The following is a 17,157-nucleotide window of genomic DNA, read 5'->3' as shown; positions in this document are numbered from 1 at the left end:
GGCCATAATTATATTTGGAATGTAGTTTTTTTTTTTTAATTATTACGGGCTCCCAAGTTTATAAAGTTGTGCTTCAATATGGGCATTCCATCTCTTAATAATCATCCAGAGTGCTTTCAATGTGACAAGGTTCCTTTCTTATGATTCACTAGCCATGTAATTTGTCAAAGACAGGCAATAAAATAATTTAAAAATATTTGTTGTCTCTTGCTCTATTCTATATGTGTACCTTTCCTGCCTTTCCTCCGTAGTTATGTGTGTGAACATCTCGTCACCGTCACTCCCTTTTTCAAGCGCATTCCCACTAAGCTCAATTCTCAGACTCATTATTTTCAAGTTGCCCCTTCTCACCTCTGGTCTGGTTTTATACCTACCATCTTTAAAGGCGTCTCTTTCAGTGTGTGCCTTCACTGCTCCTCGTGTCTCTCACACTTTCACTTCCTCTTTTGTCACCAAAGCCAAACTGACCAATCAGATTGCTCAAGGAGACTGGACACACAGACCTTACTGTTTTATTATGTAACTAATAATGAGAGTATTATACAAGCCCTACATGACTAAAAGCATTTTACTGGCTATGTCTTTTTCTCCAGTATGATTTATATTCTACTTTGGCCCTTTTGGTGTTTTTAACACAATACCCACTTATGGGAAATTGTCAGATTGGAGTGACGAGTAGGAGTATGATATGATATCATCTACTGTTAAATTCTGCTCCATACTTGTACTTTTATACTGTATTGAGGATTTGTTCTGTTCTGTGTGTTGTATTGTATTGACCCCCTTCTTTTTGACACCCACTGCACACCCAACTTACCTGGAAAGGGGTATCTCTTTGAACTGCCTTTCCCAAGTTTTCTTACATTTTGTCCCAACAAGGGTTTTTTTGGGGAGTTTTTCCTTGTCTTCTTAGCAAAATGACACCTTATATTGGCTAACTAAAAAGATTCAAATATGCAAGCTTTCGAGGCAACTCAGGCCCCTTCTTCAGGCAAGATGTAATGGGGCCTGAGTTGCCTCGAAAGCTTGCATATTTGAATCTTTTTAGTTAGCCAATATAAGGTGTCATTTTGCTTGGCTTTTCTCTACATTCATAATGGCTAACACGGTACAACCCTAGTACTACTTGTCTTCTTAGAGAGTCAAGGCTGGGGGGCTGTCAAGGGGCTGGGCCTGTTAAAGCCCATTGCGGCACTTCTTGTGTGATTTTTGGGCTAGACAAAAATAAATTGTATTGTATTGTATGTATATGTCCAACTGTATAACCATTTGGGCTATTGTGTAACATTTTGTTAAAGTCTGGCCAGATGTTCACGGACAGTTATAGCAGTAGCTGTCACACACACATAATGGCCCTGTGTTTGTGTCTGTGTGTGTGTGCATTCAGTGCTCCTAGACTATGCTCCAGCCTCTCTATCCGTGAACTACATACACTAATAGTTTTATAATGGATGACTAGATTCATACTTTTACTTATATAGTGCCTTTCCCACTGGCAAAGTGATTGATATGTGTAGGAGTATACCATTGCACATTCATGCATGTGACTAAATCAAAAATTGTTTGGGATGCTGAGTTGTGTAGAGCAGTGATTCTCCCCAAGTGCCCAGTTTGAAGGAATACACCAGTAAGCATCTGTTGAAAGTGAAGGGATTTATTAAACTGTATGCTATTTGCACCAAGTCACAAGTGCAAGTCTGTACAGATGCCCAATTGTACTTTCATGTTTTATGTATTTGTGTGTACTTAAAAAACTGGAATAACATTTTATTTAAGAAAACAGTGTTTGTTTACTTTTGTTATGCAGACTGAATTTATTGCTGGAAATGTGCATGTTTAAATAGTCTGTTCATTAATTATTAGAGGTAACATATGGAGTATTACAGAGAAAATTAAATAAATACATGTATTGAAAACGTGACCATGAACAAATATGCTGAGTGTAGTGCAGTGGGAGTGTATACCACAAATATGCAGTGGTCGTGCTGCTGCTTTGCAGTAAGGAGACTGTGGAAGATTGTGGGTTCGCTTCCCGGTTCCTCCCTGTGTAGATAGAGCTATATAAATGTAATGAATTATTTTATTATTAAATGTGTCATAATGGACATGCTTTTGGTACCCAGTTCTACACCATTAAGCAATCAAAGCACAGTACTCACTAGAGTCCACCCTCTCAACCTTGCAATCACTGAAATAAACAAGTGAAAAAATAATTAAACACAAATAAAATGAGCAACAAAAGACTCATTTAATTCTACGGGTACAGCAGCACAATTTCCTGGCAGCGTTTGTTATCTATAGCACAGGCCAACGACAGTTTTTATATAACGGAGAGGGTCCTATCTTCGGGGTCTGGTGTGGGATGTCCTAGTGTTACAATTAAACCGTTATAATTATTAAACTGTACCCAAACGAACCTACGAGCTTATAACTCGAGCTTATAACTTCAATTCTAAACCTCCGCTGATGCTCCTAACGCCACGGTTCTTCAAGACACTGTGATATTGCTACATTCTGGTACAGTAAAGGACGGTAGTGATCTTATACTGTGATGAATAAATAAATATTACAAGCGAAATAAATAAATATGATCATTGCTAACAAATCGAAAAAAGCACAAATCAAAAATAAGCACATCTAATGCTTAGTGTGAGTATGTGTGTACCTTTCTAACGTGCCAACAATCGGCCATCGCGTAGCTGGAGAATTATTGATTACGGGAGGGGTCTGACATTGGACTCCGCCCACACCACTGCCCGCCCATACCATGTTCCTCGGCGAGGGGTCATTGGTTTAAAAATATGATTACAGTATGCTGGGTCATTTTACAAGAGACCTCCCCCCCCTGCGTTCAACTGCATGTGGATGTTTCCCAACACAAAGGGTGTTCACCTAATCATATTCGCTAACCAACTAGGCACTAGACCTCATCATTTGAAATGTACTCTATGGGTTTAAATGAATAAATGGCAAGCTTGTATGCGTTTTGTGCCCTTTATAAAAAAAGTAGCAATAAAAAGATGACCGTCCTCGTCCGTGATATTTTAAAACCATAAAACTAACCACCTGTGGTTGCTGCGTATTTAAAGTATCGCAGATCGTTGTGTACAGAGCACCGGTTATCACAGCGTGCCAGTGGGTTTGACTGGGATATTCGTTTTAGACCCGGCAAAATTCATCTCAGTTTAGAAAAGGCTTCTTGTAATAAAACTGAAAATGAAAGCGACCCAAAGAGATTTAAAACCTGAATATCAAATATCAGTCCACTTGCCTCGACAAGGGAGCATCCCAATTTGTCAGTTAGTGCGAATGCATGAGGCTAGGTAAAATTAATTTTCAATCAAATCAGTTTATTGAGTATTTATTAATGGCTCCCCTACGTTGTGCGAACAAGACAACGGCTGATTAGTGTACTGAACGGTATAGCACAGTGATTAGCGATGCGGCTTCACGGATCCGGCATCTTGCGGACTTGAGTCCTGTGCCAGGTCGTTACGGATAAAGAGACCCTTCGAACTTAAAACTTCGATTTAATCAACTTTAGATGACAATATATCATTGTGATGTGTTTTTAAAAACGCACCTGAAAGTACACTTTTATCAATTTTTCTCAAGTGTGACTGTAGCTGCTGAAATATAAGGTGTTATCAGGCACGGGTAAGACGCGTGTCAAAAGAATTCTCAAAGTCCAAGAGTTCGTTTTAAAGGTATTTAGTGAAAGTTAAAAGCAAATAATCCAAACAAGAATAAAAGAAAACATAGTTACACACGTAGAATAAAGAGCAAAAAATAAAGGGTAAAATGTATCTTCTATAAACTTGGCTTTTCTTGAAAGAACTTTAGTTATTTCACCACTTAAAGATTCTTAATTTCTTCTTCTGTACGCCTTAGCGTACGGTACTTATGTAAACAAGTTTTCTTTGTTATTTCTCACATTCACTGTTACGTGCGGTCACGGTTAAAAACCGTATGCCTCTACACCTTATACAAGGCAAGGCTGTCACTAACTGAAGAATAATGTTTACTCCAAGCTGTTAGAAATGGCAAGAACATAACAATACGATTCCATTTATGGGGGTTATAGGAACCTCCCATAGTTTATGCATTGTATCTAATAAATATTCATGAATTTTATAGAACAAGGAAAATGGATCTTACAGTGACAGTCTTGTTCAGTGAACAGACCATTATGGATTGGCGCACCCGATTGCGGCTGCTGCTGGTCTCTGTTTCATGCAGATGAGATTTTGTCAGATGTGCACGCGACAGGAGGTGCGCACCAGATTAATGCCCGCAAAAACCAAAAAAAAGTACACAATGTTCCCACGGGGGCTCCATAGTAATCTATGCATCACTCGTTTTAGGATGGCAGAAAGGAAAAAAAAAGATTGGCAAATGTTTAATGTGAATGTGAATTCCACATTTTGCCAGAAATGCCCGTTTTAGAGGAAAGAAATGTTTAGGTCAAATAATAACTTGGGACTGGTGTCAAAATCTCCTATTCCCAAAATAGCAAGTCTGCAAGACATGAATTCTATAGATGCTTAATATGAAAATGCCTTCGCCTTGAATTTCTACCTTAAAAATAAAATTGAGATGTTTTATACCGTTACACGAAATGTGTACTGATTTGACGAAATAACTTTTACCGTTTCGTCAATGAAAGAAGCAGAACGGGAGTCAGATTTTAAGCTGCCACAGCAAAAAATGATCCGGCATGTGAATTTAGGCTACAGTATGTGCCAGTCAGCCTGCTCCTTTTACTAAGCTTCTCATCAGTTTCAAGAATTTCAACTACATTTGTGTCACAATTTGATTAACGATGTGAAGATCAGCTGTTTGTTATATTCGCACCTCTCCCAGCCCCTCGCTGCAGTCTTCTGCACGGTTACTTGGCTCGTTCTCGCTACTGGCTCGTCTGATTTGGAATCAATCAGTTCTTCTATCGGGTTAGCGCCAAGTACGAAAGGCAACACAGGTGTGAAGCAACGAGGACTAAATCTCCGATTACGAATACTTTTTATTGAATTAAACCCGCTTGGATTGTGAGAGTTAATGGAAATGGATCATAGATGAATAGATGCCCGTAGGTCTCAAATCATGTTTCGTAACGGAGTTTTAAATACCGATGGAGCCACTCTTCAAAGTCACACCAGTCTCCGTACTGACAAATTTAGTATAAATAAAAGGAAGTTAAAAAAAAAACTAAGCGATAACAAAATTACCTTTTTGATTTTATATTTACAGTGTACAGTTTGTTATCTCGAATTGATTAAAAATGATACAACAATTGAAACTGTGGGCTAGTGCCAAACAATGTCAGCAAAACTTCAATGGACTTTAGAAAAGAAAAAAAAAACAGCTTACTTGCTGAGGAGTCTGTTGTTTGAACGAGGCAAGGAGTCATAATGAGGAAAAAGGTAACAAGTATTTTGTTCATTGTTTTGTCTCCGGACTGGCAGAGCGGGATGACGGATCTCAAGGGCTAAGGTGTTGAACCAGGTCGGGCTGACAGAACTCCAGTGTGCATTTACACATCTGCTGTCGGGTTTATATGTCTGCAGACCTCGCGGTAAAGAAATGAAGCTCCTCCCAACCGAATTTTCATTAGTTACTGAATAGCGAGGGGTAAAATGCAGGTATGCGAGAGTTCAAACTACCGTGTACAAGTGGGAAATAACTTGGCTGGCTGCGTACCGAACAGAAACATCAGAGAAGGACGTATGTGCGCCATCGATGTTTTCTGAACGCGTATGATCCTCTACTGAGCACAGAGTCGGAAAAACGGGAGCAAATTTGGATTGGGCACTGGACGGAATGCAAGCAGATTTGCCATCTTGAGAGCAGCTCTGCTTGTGTTGCGGGTCCGCGGGAATCCGGTGGAGTCTTAAAAGCCATGGCATTGCCTACCTGACGCTGGCAGTGTTGTTGTTCATTTTAATGTGCTACAATAAAAGCAGTTGACTCCATAGAACTGGTAACGTGTATCGAGAGACAGCACACTCCATCCGCCCACTTTCCACACCATCCAGACATTCATTCAATCAGCGAACTTGGTTATTCTATTGCAGGGAACTGAGTGCCAACCTGGAACCAGCATTAGAAGGGATGCCAGTACACCACAGGGCACACTATGCTCAAGCTTTCTCACTCACAGAATTTAGATCCCCTGGAGCTGTGAAAAATCACTCAGTCACGCTGCCCTGGTTTTAACACTTAGACAGCTGGTCATAAATGTGTATATATTTTGGCATTACTATTACGCTTGTCGTTTTATTATACAAAAACGTCACGACAGTACCTACTGGCTTAAAACAGGTGTTAAACTGAATTATAAATTCCCGAGCTGCCTGTATGTCAATACAATTTCAAACAATTTCGGTAAACTATCCATTAATTACCCCCCTCCCCCCCCCCCCCCCCCCCCTTATCTATAAACTCATTACTCCCAGGGAAAGGCTGTATCCTAGCAACAGCAAGCACAATGCTCAGATGTTTGGATGAGATGCCAGTCCACCACAGGGCAAACATACCCACATCTATACGCATCGCTAATTTTAGAATGACCAGTTGATCTAATTCCACATCTTAAAAGAGTGGAACAAAATAATATTCACATAAACTCTATAATGCACCCCAACTGGCAACTGATCTGACCCAAGTGTAGTGAGGCAGCAGTGTTACCTGCTGCACCACCAGATTGCTCTAAATGGAGCCCAAACGGGTAGTGAGTGTGATGTACGGCCATGTGAAAAAGTAAGTGCATTCCATCATGTTTTTTTTTTCTTTCTTTAACATATGTGGACATCTCAAGATTTGATCTTCATTTAAAGAGTCATTTTCAAATTTTTCCGCTTTGTTCTGAACAGGGTCACAAGGGTCTGCTGGAGCCTACCCTTGCTAGTATAGGACACTAGGCAGGGAACAAACCCTGGATTGGGCACCAGTCCATCAGAAGGCATCCACACACACACACACACACACACACACACACACACACACACACACACACACTCACACCAAGCACAAACTAGGGCCAATTTAAGATTATAAATTCACCTATCCTGCATGTCTTTGGACTGTGGGAGGAAACCAGAGCACCTCCATGCAGACATGGGGAGAACATGCAAACTCCACACTGGGAGGACCAGGAACAAAAACCCTTGTCATCATATTGAAATGGCACAGTGGTGCTCTATTCCTTCATTTAAACAATATGTTTAAATAAAGGTTATGTAATTAAAAAAAAAAAATGAAAATTGGATTTTGTGAGAATTTATTTAATGAAAAATGAGCAGATGTGCCATTTCTGTCTTAGGAGATGTAAATACACTCATGGTGTAGCTGTCTCCAGTCTCTGGTGTCATCCACAATGCAGAATTCTTTCAGCTGTGTAATGTTTAGCATGCACAGTCCATTTCAAGTTCCGCCATAGCATCTCTATGGAATTCAGATCCAAGATTTGAGCTAACCATTCCAGAATCTTGTATTTCTTCCTTTCAGCCATTCCTAGGAGGATTTCCTGTTATGTGTAGGGTCATTGTCATGATGCATCGTGAGATTCAATCTTCTGACAAGTGGTTTCACATTATCCTCAAACACCCTCTAGTACCATGAAGAATTCATAGTGATCACTACGATGGTGAGCTGTCCAGGCCCTGATGCCACAAAGCAGGTAAAACCATATCATTTCTACCACCATGGTTTACAGTTGATATCAGGTTTTTCTGGTCAAATCCTGTCTTTGATTTTCACCAAATATGTCTTCAGGTACTGTGGCCAAATAACTCTATCTTTGCCTTATCTGTCCAGAGCACATTGTTTCAAAAGTAGTAGTCTGCCTAATTGATGATTGCTCACGGGTAAACTTTAGTCTTGTCCTGATGTTCTTTCTGAATGGCAAAGGTTTTCTCCTGGCTTGCCTCCCACGAAGGACTAATTTGTGCAGCCTCTTCCTAATGATAGATAGATAGATAGATAGATAGATAGATAGATAGATAGATAGATAGATAGATAGATAGATAGATAGATAGATAGATAGATAGATAGATAGATAGATAGATAGATAGATAGTACTTTATTTGTCCCCAGGGGAAAGTTGGCTTTTTAAAGAAGTTCATTAAACAAATTAGTAAATAAACTGATAAATAAATAAATATACACACCTACACTATTGCCTGAATACACACTAGATTTATGTAAAAAGGAAGAAAATTCAAAATAAAGAAAAGTTCTGACTTGGCAGTAAATGTCACATTGAGACATTATGCCAATGTATTGTTGTTGGTATAAAGGAGCCCCAGTAGCTTTTCTTCACACATTTCTGCTGAATGGTTCATTGGCTGTAAGTCCTCATTGTTAGTGTGTCAGAGAGAGGATGTGCAGCATTGTTCATAATGGCACTCAGTTTTGTTTGCTTTCTCTCCCCCATTGCTACATTTAGGAGGTCCAGAGTCCATCCCATAACTAAGCCTGTGTTTAATTAGCCTGTTGATTCGGTGGGCCTCTCTTGAAGTGATTTTACCAGCCCAGTACACCACAGTATAGAAAAAAACACTGACCATCACAGAGTTATAGAAGATGTGAAAGATGTCACTACCCACATTAAAGGAACACAGTCTCCTAAGAACAAAGAGCATACTCTGCCCTTTCTTATATAGTTTCTCTGTATTACAAGACCAGTCCAGCCTGTCATTTATGTGGACCTCCAAGTACTTCACATTGACTCCCTGAATAGTGACCAAGCATATAGTTTCATTGGTGTGGTAAAAGTCAATTACCAGCTGGTTTTGCTGATGTTAAGCTGCAGACAACTCCTTCTGCACCCAGAAGCAAACGTCTCCACCTGGCTGCTATACTCTGTCTCACACCTCTTTGAGATACACCCATAAGTGTAGAATCATCTGAGAATTTCTGAGTTGGGCATTTTGACATCAGTAGTGGCAAGAGCTACTTATATTCCCATGGTGAATTCTGGGGTTCTTAGAGACTTCTTTGAACATCTTGTGTTCTGCTCTCAACTTGCTGAGATGGCCTGACCTGAACAAGTTGACAGTTGTTTTAAATCTTCTCCATTTGCACTTGGACACCATGCTTCTTTTCTTGATTTTCCTGGCCAGGATCTTGGGGCACTATATAAATTGCATATTAATTTGTATTAAAGATGTTGCAACAATGAATGCCCTGTCCAATATGCAACCAGTAACTGATAAAAAGTAAAACATTTTTATGGTTTATGCATTTTAAACTAAAGTTGTTTTTGTCGTGAATATATGTTGTTAAAGTCTTTAAACTTACATCATACAACATGAGCAGGCATGGATGTGTGCAAGTGTGACCATCATGGCTGAAACAGACAGAACAGACTTTAAGAGACGATTGACTGTTAAGCACACTTTGATGGAGCATTAATGTGCAAGACTGTTTTTTTTTTAGTTTACAATATAACAATAACAACATTTATTTAAATGAAAAGAAAGAAATTGAAACATTGAAGAACAGTTACACTATTTATAAAAGGTTATTTAGTATTTTAAGATTAAGAAGAAACATGTTCACCTTGATAAATAAATGCTATAGTCAGATGGTAAGGGAGGAAATGAAAACTAAAACTCAAGCTAGCTGGATGCTGGAAAAACAAATTCCTAGGGGCTCAAAAGCCAAAAGACATCCCAGTCACCTCTGGACATTAGAAGGTGCATGAATGTGTCACCATTATAAGAATGATCTTTTGAAGCTCTCTTCATCTTTCCAGCATTGAGGGTAGCTGCTGTGTACTTTGACTAGGTGGCAATTCCACATAGTGCCACCACCGCATACCAAGAACAAAAAAACAAAACACACCAAAGTAGTGATTAGAGACCAATCTGTAAAGTAGCAAAAGAAGCTGTGTTTTATAACAAGAGCTAATTGCCACCTCCCTCCAATGTGAGGTAAAAAAATAAATTAAGAAAAAGCCAAATTAAAGAGATGAGTTTTTAGTATTTTATACTTTATTTCAAATGACTCTTACAAAGACCACAGAAACCTTGCAGTCTATCATTAAGAACCTAAGCCCATGCCTGAGGAAAGCAAACTCCCAAGAACTTGGTGTGCAGATGAACTTGAAGGTGGATGTAATGGTTCAGTGGTAACTGGGACCCCACATTTTGTGCTACTAGTAGGGGAGATGAGTCTCATTCCATGGCACCAGTATGACTCTCCATGCCTCTTATATGACTGTGGGCTTCCTATGTCCATCTATATGCCCATCTTTGAACACAGATTCTTCATACTCCGTAACAAAGATAAGGAAAGGGTGAAGGCCATTTAAGACTTGAAGGGAGACCAACAGCAGCCCAAAGATGTTGAGAGAAAGAAGCCATAATGCAGAAAACATATGGCGAGGGTCGCAGAGGTACAGGTTCCAGTTTCTGCAACAGAAGTAAAGCTTTTTCCATTGCAGTGACTGCAATATTTGATGAGAGAGTGTCTATGACTGGCACATGTCTGGCACTAACAAGGTTTACAATCCTTATACGAGGTGCGAGCCAAAAGTACCCAGAATATATGTATTAAAAATTGAACACTTACATAATAAGTTAACTGACTTCATCTCCCTTGAAGTAGTCTTCTTCTGCGTTGATGCACTGGTCCCAGCACAATTTTAATGCTTGGAAGCACTCATGGAAATAATTTTCTGTCATTTCCATCAGTGTATCCTGCATTAGGCTCTTAATTTCATCTACCATCTGAAGTCTTTTTCTCTTGACTCATAAGATGCCTCAGAACATCACAGTTGAATCAGTTTATTCACTGTCTGCCCTTGTCGATAATCCCTTTGATGTCAAAAAAAGATTGTGTTCCTCTGGACTTGAAAAGCTTTTATCAGTCTTGGTGAATTTGGTGACTTCCACAGAGACAATTGCTGTTTTGTTTCAGGGTCATAACTGTATACCCATGTTTCTTCTCCAGTAATAATCTGAGAAATTAATCTTAGGTAGTTTTCACATTGCTGTTTGGTGGGTCTCCGCTGCTGTCATTCCCAGTTGGAAAAAAAAATTTATGCAAATTCTTTGTTCCTTCCAGTCAGTCATAATGCCAGTCATGAAACAACTTTAACACAATTCCACAAAAACGCACAATGTAAACAAATACAGCTTTCCACGGCAATGATTACTTGTAGACTAGTTCCTTAGTGATACTGGAGGGGACATCTAGCAGCGTAACAGCACAGCATGCTCCGTTGAGGTGGGACATCATCTTTCAGGGAACTTTTGGCTCACACATTATAAAGTCAGTACCAGACCTTTGGCAAGATTCATTGTACTTGTGCCATGAAGAAGAGGCACATTGATATAAAACGGCAATATCATCAGTGACTTATAGGCATTGGGTCCTAAAGTAATTCAGAGAAAAAATATCATGAATGAAAATGAAAAAAGGACCATAATAGGCAGAAGCATATATCACAAAGCTGTCAATCAAATAATCATTAATTTTAACATGGATTATGAAATGAAAGCATGATGTGAAACATTCCATAGAGAACTCCAATGGGTAAGATGGGATAAGTCAATGAAAGGCTCTGGCACATTAATGGTTAGTTTTGACTCCTGAACGATAAAGATATGTGACATCCCACTGCTACTGGGACACAGCACTGCTGTGGCAGTGGGCTTGTATGGCACTTTTTGAGTGCATGTATTTTATTCAGAATGATTCAAGGTAGATCAGCAATTCACAATCTTAATTATTTGATATCAGACAGTGCACTTGCACTTCAGAACAGGTCATTAAAAGTGTGGGCCTGGTCGGTTCTTGGATGAGAGACCATTTAGGAAAAGCCTGAGTTGCTACTGGAAGAGGTGTTATTGAGGTAAATAGGGGGCAATTAGCCTGTCGTCTGTGTGTGTGTGGATCCCAATGTCCCAGGGCAGTGATGGGGAGACTGTGCTGTAAATATGGCTCTGTCCTTCAGATTAGAAAGTAAAACCCAAGTAAAACCTGGGCCAACTGAGAAGTGTTTATCAAATGGATGAATCTTTCTCTTCTGAACCTCCTGCCTGCACTTTTGTGAGTGGATACGGATACATCCAAACACACTAAAGTGCAATACAAACACTTTGTTTATGACAGAAATAAAATGGACATCTGAAACAAAGCAGTGAAAAACAGAGAGAGAAGCACAACAGACTTTAAAATACCAGATCATGGCACAGGTCAAGCAACTGCTCTGCTTCAAGTAACTACTGATTTACTTATAGGAGCAGACTCTGGAGATCTGAGCAGATTAATTCTGTTAGATCTCCATGCAGTATCTGATATTCTATTGTCCACTCTCCTGTGGTTCAAGTCCTACTTACCTGACAGACAAGACCAGCTTAGCACTTGTCCCAAAGGGCTCTGTTCTTGACCCTTTGTTTTTCTGTCTCAAAAAACTAAACTCCTTTCCATCAGTCATCATCATGATATCATCATTCATATCTTCTGCAATGAATCTTGGTATCATTTCCATTCCTCCCTTTATTCATCCCACAATAACCACATTAAGAAACTTTACCTCCATAACTTATCCCTTGTTTGCTCGTCCTTATCCTTTTCTTACACTGAGAAGCTTGTTCATGCTTTCTTCATATCCCGCATTGACTTCTGTAACTCAAAACTCTCACAACTGGTAGGTGGTCTTTTTAATTTGTCATCTCCAGCTGGTTCAACATTCTACTACAAAAGTCCTCATTTAGACCCACAACAGTGAACATGTGAGGCCTGTTCTGTTCCACCTTTAGTAGCTCTTTATGTCATATTGGACTGAATTTGACATTCAATTGCTAACCTGTGAAGCTTTTAATGGTTTTGCACCGGACCACATCAATAACCTGCAGCACTCTGGTTGTGTCCCAAACTGTCCAGCGCTCTAGGGGTGACAGAGCTTTTTGCTGTATTGCACCCATAATTTACAATTAATTTACTTAAGAGTAATTTATTTTTTTAAATGTCAACATAAAACCTGCTTGTTGAGGAAGGCATTTAAAGTCCATTGACATTCTGAAGCTTTCCCTCAGGTCACCCTGTCTGTCCCGATGATCGTTTTCTGTGCTTCTGTTCCTGTTGTATTAGTTAATCACACTGAGCATGGGAAAGGTGCTATATAAATATTATTATTATTATTAACAATAAATGTACGATCCAAGAAAAAGCAAGATAGATAGCACTAGATCCATCAAGAAGGGTCTCTTAACCCTGATAGGAAAAATACACTTAAAAGAACAATAGAAAAAGGACAATTGACTTATCAGAATTTGTTCAGCACATTTTTTTGCCGTTTTGATTGCCAAAGCACTAAGCCAGAAAAATTATGTCCTGGTGAAACACTTAAGGACTTTGATTACAGAAAATAGGGAACTGATAGCCATCAAGGAGGAAGGTGGATAGGAAAATTCTGATGAGGGTTAAGTCAGGCAAGGCCATAGGGTGGGATGTTCTCTGGGCTGCAGTGTGACAGAGGCTACTGAGACTTTCATGACCTTGCTTTCATTGGTCTTTTCTTGGCTCTATCCCTGCTTTTATTTAGTCTCTGCTAACTATTCATATTGAAAAAAATTCCCAGAGCAGGCTCTTCTTTTTGAGGAGATTCCATGTTTTTAATGCATAGGGAGCTTCTAGCAGTCCATTGTGGACAGTGTACTATTCTACTCTATGGTCTGCACAAAGGATGGCAAAACCTGAATAAACTGATCAGGAAAGGCAGCAATTTTATGGGACTAGCACTGGACTTATGGAGGCAGTGACAGATGAGGGGGCAGTGGCAAAATTTGAGGTCATTGTAGTTAATACTGCCCAGTTTCTCCATGACATTTTTCTGCTAATTCACCCACACCATGTCTATATTTCATCCTGACCAGTTGTAATAAACAAAATGGCAAGGCTCAAATATTTCATTATATATTATTATGTCATTATTATTTTATTGTGTGTCTGTATAGTACTGAGCAGGGTTGGCCTTAGTGTTGGCAGCACCTGGTTCAATGACTTCAGTTATATATGTCCTGAGGAATTTGTTTAGATCACAGCTTCCCTGCTTAACAGTAGTATGTCAAAGCAAACAATGCTGCTGCATAAACAGAAAAATATGCTGTGATGGCTTGTGTACTCCTCCTTGTTTCTGTTATCATCCTGAGGAGATGAGACAACTGTTGCTTAGCAGTCAAGTGTGCACATAATAATTTACTAATTGACAAGCCACGTTATAAGTAAACTAAGTGTAAGTAAAAGCAAAACTTCTTTTCATTGAGTTCAGAAGGAATGGCAACCTGATGCACCAGTGGTTCTCAAGCAAACAGATGAAGTTGTGATCCAAGAAGCAGAGATACAAACCATACCATCCTTTCATTATTATAGGAAATGTAAGCTTGCTAACAAAGAAAATGGAGGAGGTGTCAATACAGGTTAGGATGCATAGGGTTTAGTGGGACCGTAGTAGCATTGTATTCTACGTGAAACATGGCTGCGTAAACAAACCCCTTATTCAACATGACTTGAGTGGTGGGCCTCTAGCTGTGCAAGCGAACACAGTTCAATAACAGTAAACATGGTGGGATTTCTTTGCTAGTGCATAATAAATATTATACAGTAATTGTAGTTGTATTGCAGAGTAGAAACAGATCTGCTGACCAAACACTGAGTTGATTCCCTTTAGTATGGCCAATATCCATTATTTAATGTTTTCCAACATTTTGTTTGTTGTTTACATTCATGACCCTGCTAAAACCATTTGACATTGTCTATTTTGTGATGTCTAGGTGCCAAACACAACATCTCATTATCTTTGTTTTGGTTTCTGGAGACATTATCCATGGATCTTCTCTCTCTTTCCTTCACTCCATCTTTACACATTCATCCAGTTTCCTACATGAAATACAAGCGAGGACAGCGCACTGGGTCATTTGTATGATAATTCAAAGTTGTCTATAGTGCTGCGACGCTTCCACCACTTAGCAGACTCATCTACAGCTTAGTGTACCTCTTGTCCTGTATGTGCCTATTGTACAACACCAACCAGTGGTTAGCAGGACAGTGAGGAAATGGTCACAAGAGGTACAATACATACAATACAGGGTCAGGTTAAGGGCCCAACAGAGAAGGGCAGTAACAGGATTTGAACCAGCAACCTTTCAGAAACCAGTGCAGATCCTTAGCCTCAGAGCCACAGCTCCATTTTAACCTACTTTCCTTTTCTCTTTCCTTTTGTGTTTCCATCGTCCTCCTTTTGATGTGCTTCGATCGGGTGCAGGTGCCACAATCACCTACTCCGAGGTGTGAATGAAGCATCGGACCAATCTGTCTGTGCTTGCATGGGAATGGCGATCAACCATGCACCCCAACCAACCTCAGAGCAGCACATGCGCATTCCCACATGCACTGATATCTGCCTCCAATACTCACAATTATTTTTTAATTTAAAATATACAGCGCTACAAACCTCTGTCATCACAGAGGAAGAAAATCTGAACAGAAAAGTGTCATGTGAGATCTGACATCCTCAATCTTGTGCAAAAAACATTTTGCAAAATCTTCACATTTATTTAAACAAACAATATGATGATAATTTATAGAAGGATTAAGTACTGCATTGATCGTGTTAAAGTGGACTCTAGGTCTGTGACAATTTTTTAAATTAAGATCAGAGTAGTACCCAGCCACCTTTACAGCTTTTTGAAACAAGATTTAACAATTCTTTAGAATATCATACAATACCATCAGTTTATCTTTTTCCATTTCCATTCTGTCCTTCTACAGGCTCACCTCAGTTCTCAAATAACATCATTCAGCCATGGCTGAACCTGAAGATTTCCTAACCTTGACCAGATTAAGAATGGTAGTACATGTTTTAGGGAATTGTACTACTAAGCCATCGACAGATTAATCAGATGAAGTAGCCTGCATCTGTTCAACTACTGTAGAGAGGCATTTAGGAGTGATCCTACAAAATGGTTGGGTTTGATTATTGATGAGCCAGAAAGACTGATGTGGCATGGTGGAGGATACTTCATGAGAAGGCATCAACACATGAAAAGTGACATGCTTATAATTAGAGAGACAAGTGTTGCCAGGTTCAGCATTAGCAATGGAAAGCCCATTTGATAAAATATGATATGAGTAGGGCTTGTGACAGACTCAACTAGGCCAAATGAATCCAATAGCTGAGTAAACTAACTTCCAAGTGGTTTTGTTGGACAATAGGCATGAATATTAACATTGCCTAAAATTAAAATTTGATCAGCATAAGAGGCAACAAAACATCAGAGAATTCATTCATAACATTCTTATTAAATTTAAATGGTTCATACGCAGAGTAAAGGAGTAGAAAAATCTGTACATCACCTCCAAAGTAGTGTATGAGCTAACTGGAAGTAGCCTACAATTAAAACAAAAATGTCACCATCCAAAGACAGATGCACTCCACTGATGTCCTCAGACCACATCTGCAGTCTTTGTCTCGTGCCAATTAGCCATCTGTTAATTCGCTTTTTCAAGTCACCGCTGATGCCAATGGCTTACAGTTTCAGTCAGTCTGTTAAATGACATGACTATGACATTGGCATTTCCTTTTCATGAGAGTTTCCTCATTAGATGATTAAACAAAAAATATCCAGCAAATTAGATTAATCTGCTGTAAATCAAATAATACATTTTTTAACCATTACACAGTATAGAAAACTTTGTTACAAGTTCTTCATACATTAAATGAATAGCTGAAATTAATAAATTGACACACCAAGAGTAAAATTAAACTTGTAGTACATATTTTGAAATGAACTCAGTTCAGATGAGCTGATACTGATTTGTGATAAAGCTGAACATTTTGAACTTGCCTTGCTATGTGTTGATTAGATATGAATTAAGTTCAAAGAAATTTTGCTTGTAATTGTAATTTATGACTGTAGTAACAATAAAAGTGAACTGCATTAGCATTTGTTGTATTAAAGTCGACTAAAGACCTTTTCACTTTCAGTAAGATTTTTATTACATGGATAGTGATATGACTATTACATGAAGAACTTTGCTTCTCAATGCAAATTGGAGAAGGGTGTGCATTCTACAGAAGCCGATACAAGAAGATATGCTTCATCGTGAGAAAAATAGGAGGTGCTCAGAAGCCGTCCCTGAATCCAGAAT

This window comes from Erpetoichthys calabaricus, chromosome 8, assembly GCF_900747795.2.
Source record: "Erpetoichthys calabaricus chromosome 8, fErpCal1.3, whole genome shotgun sequence".
NCBI classification, from domain to species: Eukaryota; Metazoa; Chordata; class Cladistia; order Polypteriformes; family Polypteridae; genus Erpetoichthys; species Erpetoichthys calabaricus.
Note: the sequence above shows the minus strand (reverse complement) of the source record.